Raw genomic sequence first — 9,238 nt, forward strand, 5'->3', positions numbered from 1 at the left:
GAACCCATTGCACAGCTGATGGTTAAAAAATATCTTCATAGTCTCCAGCAGAGAGGCTTCTTATGATATTTTATGTTTAGAAGACATTTATATTTTTTTAAAAAAACTTTGTCTACTCACTAATTCTGCAGCTGCCATCATTGGCATAATTTTTACCCAGAGTCTCTTATTTATGTGTCATGCCTCTGCCTATACAGACAGCAGGACACTGAAGATTAACATGTGGCAGAAGGTTTTATAGATTAGAAGTCTTCGTGATCAGAAATTGGAAATGTTACCTTCAGCTGGCACTCATACACACACACACACACACACACACACACACACACACACCTCTCTCTCTCTCTCTGTATATTAACTCTTACAGAGTAACAGCACAGTCCTAAACATGTCTAGTCATAAGTAAATCCCACTGTGCTCAGTAGGGGCCTACACCCAGGTAACTGAGATTAGGATTGCAGCCTTAGTTATGTAGCATCAACAGACTAGGCAAGACTCTGGCGTCTCCACTAATTAAGATGAAGTTTGGGCTGAAAAGAGTGACTTCTTCCTCCACCCCATGCAGCTCTGCAGTGCAATGAATGGAACTAGCATCTGCAAAACACTAGAACCGCCTTCTCAGCATCCATAACCTTAAAGCTGAATGCCTGCCTGCTGCCTCGCTTGGCTAAGGCTGGAACCCTGCCAACACCCACACTGCAGAAGTGCTCCTCGGAGAAGCTGAGGAGTGCCTGAATGTTCTTGCTGACAGCTTAGTCCCTAGTGGTGACGACAGTCAGACTTTCATGTTCTGTCCATGGGAAACCAAACTACCAGCATCTATTGGCCAGGAATGGTGGGCTAGCATGCCCTTAAGAAGTACTGCACATTCACAGGGGACGGTTTCTAGGTAGTGACCTGTATGGTTGATCCAGGCAGCCTTTTTGTGGTATGATACAGGAACATTTCCAAATGCATGCTTCGTACTGACAAAGTTAGAAATCAACCTAAATTCAATGATATGCTTCACTTTGCCAACCTGGAAGAAATCCTGAATGCTACCTTGCTCAATCCTTGGCACAGAAGCAGGAGCATCTTGGCCCCGAACCAGTTGATGCCACATGCAATAATGAGTGGAACTATAAGGGGAGCTGTATCTTAATCTTCTTCTTCTTCAAAAAAGACACCTCTGGACAGGGCCTGCGTGAACATCTGAATATCGATGTACATCTATCTGCACATTTCAGTCTGCAACAGTTGCACATGTTGCTGGAATAGGGTGAATTCACATAAGCAAGTGTGGTTGGCGTGCTCTTGTGGTAGTCCTCCTTTCAGTCATGAAGCTCACTAGCTGACCACTGGGCCAGTCATTCTTTCAAAGACCAGCCAACCTTGCAGAGTTGTTGTGAAGAAGACAGTACACACACTTATTTGGGCTTCTTGGAGCAAAGTGGGGTATCAACATAAACATATATAAAATACATACATTCCTAGTGATTTATCAGAGGTTTTTGTAAGGATTTTCTGAACCCTGGTATCCCATGTCCCAGTTCAACGCTATTAACCGCTACACCACATTGCTTCTCCCAAAGGAACATAGGACGCTGCCCTACACATGTAACTCAGTACTGTTTTCACTGACTGGCATCAACTTTCCAGGATTTCAGAATGGAGCACTCCCAGTTCTACTTCGGATTGAACCTGGGACCTTCTGCACACAATGAGATGCTCTACCACTTAACTAGGGCAAATCTGATATTCACACCTCACAATCCTGAGGCATTTCCTTAGATTCCAGTGGGACTTCCTGCAGGTACAGTTTGCCTTCCTAGTTAGACAGACCGCTGCACAATAGGATGAGGGAGGCGCTCTACGCAAACAGTGATGCTGATTGATTTGTACACAAAGCAAGTCATGTCCAAGGAGATATTTGAAAGAACAACATAAGTTGGGAAGAGACCTGTGCTGGTGCTTCAATGTAATCTATAAACTGCCCCCCTCCTTCATCAATAGGTGAAAGAAACTTTGAAGAAGTCCCACTGGCTCCTCCACGGTGGCCTAACTCTCTTCTGGCAATATCTAAAGGAGGTGACGGATGCTCCACTCTCGACTAGGCACTTTGTAGCATCGCTGGCTGAAATTGACAAGATATTGCTTTTGATTGCTTCCTGGCCTAGTGACTCAGCAGTGAGAACACAGAGGAGCCTATCCCCCACCCCCCCTCCCCCGATTTGTATTATGTTCAGCTTCCTTTTGGCCAGAAAGATAATAAATCCCCGTCTACATTGAATGACGTTTCCCTGTTACATACAGCGAACACAATTCCCAATCACAGAATTTAACGACAACAACAACCATGACAGTGAAGTGGTACATTTAGGTCATCTCTGGACTTAAAGGTCTTTGAACCCTCCTGCCCAATCCTCTTTCCAAAGTAATTATGAATAACTACACTGACTTCAAAACTGTGGTACAGTAATGTGCCAGCCCTGCTGGGTTTGGAGGTGCTCTTGCTCATTTCACTGCATGGGAGCCCAAGTCCTTCCTTTAATGGCCACACTAACTCCGTGAATCATGGAGCTGGAAGAGACCTTGGGAGGCCATCCAGCCCAACCCCAGGGCTCAACTGCAATGCAGGATGCAGCCGCCCCGCAGCATCTCTGAGAGCTAGTTTTCTAGCCCCTCTTTAAATACCTTTGGGAGGAAGGGCGGGATAGCAATTTAACATAAATAAAAAAATACAATACTGAAGGGATTCCTACCGCCTTCCAACGCAGCCTGGCCCATGGTCAAACCACTTAGGAAGCTTCCCCTATTGCTGAGAGCCAAAATTCGGCTGCCCTGACTGCCTGCTTCTGCAGAACCGTTTCCTCCACTTCCACGGGCTCTTCCCCTTTCCTGCTTTAGAAAGGTCGCTTTTCTGAATTGCAGCCACCAGCTGCGGAGCCTGGGGCCCGGCAGAGGATGGTGGACTGGCCAATGGTCAGGAATGATGGGAACTGGAGCCCAGCAACATGTGGAGTCCAGCAACATAGGTTCCCCCAGCCCTCATGCACACATGAGAGCCAAGGGCCAAATAAAAATAAAAATATCTGCACATGCTCCAAGTCAGGGGAAGCAACGGATCTTGGAGGACGGGAAACCTCGGCCAAAGTCAGAAATCCCTCGATCGGGTCGGGAACTTGTATGACAGGATGGCACACGTTCTGGACAGCCAGTGTGTACGGGGTCCAAAGCACTTCGCGCCCCCTCATCAATGAACACTATATTGCAGAAAGAGGAGAGGGGCTGGGATTGGATTTGAACCGCGAGCCGGTGGGGGGTGGGGACGGCTGCTTAGCTCATAGCTCCCGCAACCCGATCCTATGCATGCTTCCTCCCCCCCCCCATTTGCTTGCTTGGGACGGACTCCGGGTGAGAGCGCCTTGAGGACTAGCGCCTTTGAGGACACCTCCCCAAGTCGCCTCCTCCTCCCTCGCCCTCGGCTTATGCCGCTCACCTTGGGAAGTCCGCCTTTGGCACTCTGGGCGCTCCGGGTGGCGACGGGACCCGGGATCCGGAGCGCAGCTGGAAAGTCACCTCCTCCTCGCCATCCTCGCTTTCAGATCCCCATTTGCCGCCGCCGCCGCCTCCCGGACCCGTCCAGGGCGCGGAGCCCGCCTCCGCCTGTTGCGGGCAGCCTTTCGAAATCCGCTTTGGATCGGGGAGAAGAGAGACAGGGAAGAGAGGGGCGCTGCGAGGCGAGAGTGAAAACCTGGCGCGGGATCAGCCGACGGAGAAGGAACGGGAGGCGGAGTAAGAAGTAGCCGGCGAGGCAGGTGCGGGGTCGCAGGAGGAGGACGGAGAAGACGCTCCTCGCTCCGCGGATTCCTCCGCCTTGGGCTGTTTTATATGGCTAGGGGAAACTCTGCTCTGTAAAGTCTGGACCAGTTGCAGCCGGCGGGCGCTAGGGGGCAGCACTTTCCACCGAATGCCGCCGCAGACAGGAAGACTGGACGGTATGGCTCATTTCATCTGCGGGGTATGATTGGAGACCCCCTCCAGAAGACCTCATAAGCGGAGTGGAGCTCACCTGGCTCTGAAGACCGTGGCAGCGCTTCCTGTGGTGTCAACTGATCAGTACTGCTGCCCCACGTTCCTTCTGTGCCGTGAACTGCCTTGGATTTGAACGAAGGGGGATGCGGAGGAGGCCCCTCCTATGCCACGTGTCTGTCCTCTGCTAGAAGTTAGAACACATTCAAATTGCATAAATATTTACTACTTTACGGTTAGTTCCCTCCTTCCCCTGCAAAAGCAGGTTTGGCAACTGTGCGTTACTCTACGTCTTTAAAGGAAATTAGATGTTCGATGTTCTCTCTCTCTCTCTCTCTCTGCATTCCATATGCCTATAAATTGACGGGGCGGGGGAAGCTGCATTGCCTATCATGTGCGTCTGATTTAAAAACTGTTCTCTTCCATTTGCTGCCTCACCTTATCAACATTCACAGGTGATGGATTCCAGACTAGACAACATTTATAGCAGCATGGAACACTCACAGTGCCGTGCTGGGTGCAAATAGTCCCCTTGCAAATTTGGACCCTTATGCTTTTTCATTATTGCCTCAATGGGGAACTCCAGTTCCAAAATGCAAAATCATTTTGAACCCATAGTCTCCAAAACAATCCTGCAGAGTTATTATCCTTGGAGCAAGAATGCTAACAAAAGCAAAGGTACAGAACATGTGACATCTACCCAATAAAGACCATAAATTTCTCAGTTCCATGCCAAAATGCCAGAGGTACAGAATGCAGATTCTATTCTGCCCTAACAATCTGGCTCCAATCTCATGGAGGTAGTGAATAATAATAATAATAATAATAATAATAATAATAATAAAATGCCCAGGCATTTTACTCATTTTTATTAATAAACTTCAGTTAGATGTTCGGCCCCGTGTTCCTTAAGGGAAGATTTTCAGATCCGTGTTGTTATACAGAGTCTAGTGTATCAGATATCAGAATTATATAATGGAAACTTATAGCACAGAGCCAGGAAAATGGAGAGCATGGCTCAGTGTCAGAGCACACACTTTGCACAACAGTTCTCTCAGAATCAATTTCTGGCTTCAATATTTGAAGAGCAGCTGCCAGTCAGTGTAGACAGCACTGAGGTAGATGTAACTTAAAATGCAGTGGTTTTGTGTGTTTGTGTATGTGTGTACGTGTGCGGGGGAAATAACCATACTGTGTTTTGAGCCACTAATGTGTACATAGTTTAAGCCATAGTTTGTCAGTTTTAAACTATGGTTTAATCTGCGATGTGGGTTAAACCACAGAGCCTAGGGCTTGCCGATCAGAAGGTCGGCAGTTCGAATCCCCATGACGGGGTGAGCTCCCGTTACTCAGTCCCTGCCAACCTAGCAGTTCGAAAGCACGTCAAAGTGCAAGTAAATAAATAGGTACCACTCCGGCAGGAAGGTAAACACATTTCCATGCGCTGCTCTAGTTTGCCAGAAGCGGCTTAGTCATGCTGGCCACATGACCCGGAAGCTCCCTCAGCCAATAAAGCGAGATGAGCGCCACAACCCCAGAGTCGGTCACGACTGGACCTAATGGTCAGGTGTCCCTTTACCTTTATGCCTCCTGTGAAGTAAAGACCAACACCTCACACACACGCAGGTAACCCAACCTCTGAAGTTGCACTCAAACACTGAGTTAGGTGAGGACAAAAAAATAATTCTAAGTACCCCTAAGTAATACGGAAAAATGAAATGCAACTTTCATCCCAACAAGAATGTTAAAAATTGCAATACGTTTTTAATTTAATTGTAAGGTTGTTTCTTGCCTTGTTTCTGACTTGCCAGTTCAAACATTCTTTTTAAGACTCTCCGTTCCAGACCCCACCCATCACTCTGCCCTTGAGAGCTCGGTACTTCTGAGACGCGCTGCTGTCACTGCTCTGCATCAAAGGCCTGACATGTTCCCAAGCAGGAGCTGTTGACGGCAATGTACTTCTCTCGCAAGTGACACACCAGCATGACAGTGAGCTTTTGGCCACTGTAATCCCTGCTTGATAAAAAGGGTGGGTTTTTCAGGGTTTTTGTTTAAAGAGCTCATATGACACATTCCAGTTTGTGATGTGAAATCAATGACTACACCTGCCAGATAGAACACCAGTTCAGATAAGTTATTTTCAACAATGTGGTGATGCTTCTCCAATCCGCATTCAGAGCGTGTTTCACTGGATTTGTTGGAACATCTGTGGGGAGTTCTGATGGCAGCAGCCCATGAGCCAAAATGTCCTAAAGATGGCCTCCCCTTTTGTGTACAATTTCAGCATTCCTGGCACGGCTACTGGAATGGACTGTGTGTGTTGACCGAGTAGAACCTTCTTCTACTTGGATAGCATGCCTCCCCAAGTGTCCTTATTTTCCAGGGACATCCCTGATTTAGAGAAGCTGTCCATTTCTGATTTGATCCCAGAATGTCACACTTTCCGTTAGGATGTCCCTATTTTCATTGGAGAAATGTTAGAGTGTATGGCATTATCTGACCCCTGACCTGTCTGAAGGTAATCCTGTATAGGAAAAGTTTTTTACAAAAATGTTTAAAGTTTAATTATGCTTTTATATACGTTGGAAGCTGCCTGGGGTGCTGGGACAACCCAATAAGATGTGTGGGGTATAAATAGTAAAATTATCATTATGCAATGAGACATCCCTATTTTCATCGGAGAAACGTTGGAGGGTTTGTGATAACAGCTTCTGTTTTAGACGGAACCTGATTTTTTAAAAATTGCATCCAGCGACATCAGAGGACTGTTCTTTGTGAGACTTCAATCAATATACTGTGTTGTTAAGACGCTGTGAAGTCGCATTTGACCAATGACCCCAAAAGAATGGCCATTCTTCAGTTCAGCACAAGCTGAAGGAGATGTACTGGACTGATGTGAGCAGCACTCCCCAAGGTGCTGCCTGCAGGGGGTGACTTGGCCCACACCCTGTGCCAGGAGTAAGCAGTGGAGCCACACCCACAGTGGCTTTGTACCACTTGGCCAGCAAGCAGGCTTTGGGTTAGCATTATGTTGAAGCCCCTCTCTCAGCCAGCAGTTTACTTACTCACCTGGCCTGCTGGAGGAGGAGCCAGTCTTGTTTCTTTCTCCTGATTGGACCTGGGAAGGGAGAGTTTGATGCTCTGTTGATTTCTTGGAGTCATTTGGCTTTGGCCAAGAATGCATCTACTTAGACCACACAAGGCAGCTTCAGGGCAGGAGGTAAAGATCCAATTGCTGGATGACAACACCCATCATCCCCAACCATTGACCATGCTGGCTGGGACTGATGGGAATTGTAGTCCAACAACACCTGGACGGCCACACAGGTTTGCCACCACTGCTGTTCATGGAAGTGGGGAGAAATGAGAAACACAGAGGAGGCTGGTGAGACGTTGTGGTGCTGAACCAAACACTCATTGCTTACCACCCCAACAGGACCAAGGAAGGGAACCACCTTTAGCCACTGGCACTCTTATTAAAAGCCAAAGCTCACTACTGGGGTGAGGGGGCTAATTATGCTTCCAGGAGATTCCCGGGTTCATCTTTAAGACAGTGAAGAACAAGGCAAGGGCCTAGTAACAGTGACTTTGTGGAGGTTTGTGGTAGATGTGGGATATAAACTGTCTCTTGGCCATTGTGCTATATTGGCTCTCAATGCGAACATGAGAAGCAAGCAAGCATTTTGGTATAAACTGGGAAGCTGTGTGAGATCCACCCTATAGGTCCATTCAGCCCAGTATTGTCTGCTCAGAGTGGCAGCAGCTCTCAGGGAGCTCTCTTTCCCATCCCCTGCTGCCTGATCCTTGTGAAGTGGAGATGCCATGGATTGATCCTGGGACCTTCTCCCCACAGATCAGGGGCTCTGCTGCTGAGCTATGGCTCCTCTTAGCTACACCCTCTTTGTCCCAACCTGTTGTACTGCACTCCAGTGTTGTCCATGGACGATCACTCGACTAGTCTTGAGAGTGGAGTTTTTCCTAATCTAAAACCTTCCCAGAATACCCTTAGCAGCTTGAAAACAAACTGCTTGGAATGCTTTTACTTCCTGTGTCAATAAGTGGGCGGAGAGTAGTCTGTGCAGTCTATAGTTTCTGCAATCAAAATATCGCCTTGTGCAGTATTCGGTATCATGAGCAAGCCATCTGGATGCAGGTTATAAATGCTGAGTACTTTGTTTGCTTTTGACTGCAATCCTATGTGTAGCTTACTTGGAAGTCCTATCCATGGAGCTCCACACGACTTCTTTCTGAGAAAGGATCCCTGGGCTCAGTGAGGGAGTTCTGTGCCTTTTCTTTTATGTACTCACGATTTTAAATAAATAATAAAGCCACCACCAAACAGTGCCTTTTAAGAGCATTTGTTGCAATTGTCGCTTGTGCTTTGTAGTAACCATAGCAATGCTCTCAGCGAAGGTCACATAGTCACTATTTTCAAAATGGGACTCATGCCTTTGGCTTGCTTACCTGGGCCCACTACTCACTATAACAATAACAGATATTGTTAGACTCCAAATCCCATCAGCTCCTGTCTGCATGATCAATGGTCAGGGATGATGGGAGTTGTAGGACCACAGGTTCTCCTCCTCTGTTGAAAGCTAGAGGAGAATCATGTACCTTCAGATCTCCCAATGAGACAGGGAGGAAAAGGTATCGGTGGCTTCGCCTGCTCCTCCATCTCCCACGCTGTGGTTGCAGCATGTGGTTGCTCACCAGCCTGCCCACTCCCCAGTGTTGCAGTCTCCCCTCTCCCAAAATTGGAAACCCAAGACTTCATGCAAGCGCAGGGCAACTCAGGCCCAGCAACTATGAGACTCAGGGCTAGCCAGTGGGGCCCCATTTGAAGCAGTGGGGTGCAACTTGTTTTTTTTTTTTTTGGAGGGTAGGGCCCCAGTTCACAGCCAAAGTCTGCAAAATCTTATAGATATAAATAAAATCCATCTAGATTTCCCTGGTGTGTGTGTGTGTGTGTGGGGGCTTAGGAGCGGCCCACGGGGCCCAATTTGGCCCAGTTGCTCCAATTGCCTTAAGGTCAGCCCTGATGAGACTGTGCAGGGGTTGGACTGACAAGCCCTGCACCTTCTAGGTCCCTGGTGTCACCATTCAGAGTACAGACTCAAGGACTTGTTGCGGAAAGAAAGGGGGGCACTTATTGGAAATCAGTTTTGTCACCTCTCCCCCCCCAAACCCTGAGACAATGAGCCCAGCCACCTTTTATTCACAGTCACAT

The 9,238-nt window shown here is 47.8% G+C and overlaps 1 protein-coding gene across 1 annotated transcript in view; it reads right to left on the reverse strand.

Annotated features, from left to right (window-relative positions):
• Positions 1-4,314, reverse strand: part of HTR1E (5-hydroxytryptamine receptor 1E) — a 29,170-nt gene extending 24,856 nt beyond the window's left edge. The window contains exon 1 of the mRNA XM_082217067.1: positions 3,479-4,314. The gene's annotated coding sequence lies outside the window, so the exon portion shown is untranslated. The remainder of the gene's footprint in view (positions 1-3,478) is intronic.
• Between the last annotated feature and the right edge of the window lie 4,924 nt (positions 4,315-9,238).

Source organism: Podarcis vaucheri (genome assembly GCF_965113315.1).
Source record: "Podarcis vaucheri genome assembly, chromosome: 3".
In the NCBI taxonomy this organism is placed as follows: domain Eukaryota; kingdom Metazoa; phylum Chordata; class Lepidosauria; order Squamata; family Lacertidae; genus Podarcis; species Podarcis vaucheri.